This window comes from Lipotes vexillifer, unplaced genomic scaffold (assembly GCF_000442215.2).
Source record: "Lipotes vexillifer unplaced genomic scaffold, Lipotes_vexillifer_v1.1 scaffold645, whole genome shotgun sequence".
Classification (NCBI taxonomy): Eukaryota; Metazoa; Chordata; class Mammalia; order Artiodactyla; family Lipotidae; genus Lipotes; species Lipotes vexillifer.
In genome coordinates this window covers 1,970,269-1,970,901 of record NW_006777439.1, presented here as the reverse complement: position 1 = coordinate 1,970,901, position 633 = coordinate 1,970,269, and positions in this window count along the sequence as shown.

Sequence of the window (633 nt, the reverse complement as noted above, 5' to 3'; positions counted from 1 at the left end):
GCAGGAAGTGACAGCCTAGGGGCCTGATTGCCAGGTTGTGTTTGATGTAGGAATGCTTTGAAATCTGTCCCATCGTACTCACCACAGCAGTCACCCCCTAACCACCCCCCAGGACTACCTTTCTCTCCCACTCAAACAACCGTCTTCTTTTCTGCAGACAGAAGTGATGGAGGGTGGCAGTCTGGTCTCCTGTGTGTTTACAGTTGTTCCTAAGAAGCCTCTTACAATCCCTCTCCACAAGCCCCACTGTGTTATCCCTTGGAGATGCTTGAGCACATGCAGACTCTTAGCTCCACAGCCCCAAAGGACAGAAAGGCTCTTGCTTGTTGGGATAAAAAGGAGGGTTCTTTTCTCTTAAGCAAGATTTGCAGCTCTCTCCAGCATCCTTCTATCCTAAGGTAGAGGTAGGGATGGATGGGATCCTAAAGACAGGAATTCAAAACCTGTCTGAAGTCTGATAACGTGACCCTCCCTGAAGAAAACAGTTTAGTGTGCTGTGCCTTTCCCTAGAGTTTTGTGAAAGACTTGTGGGTCAAGCCCGTGCCTGGCACACAAGAGGCATTCGAGAAACGTTTGTTGGCATATGGACACCAAGAGGGGAAAGGGGGGAGGGGGCGGGGGGGCGTCGGGGGG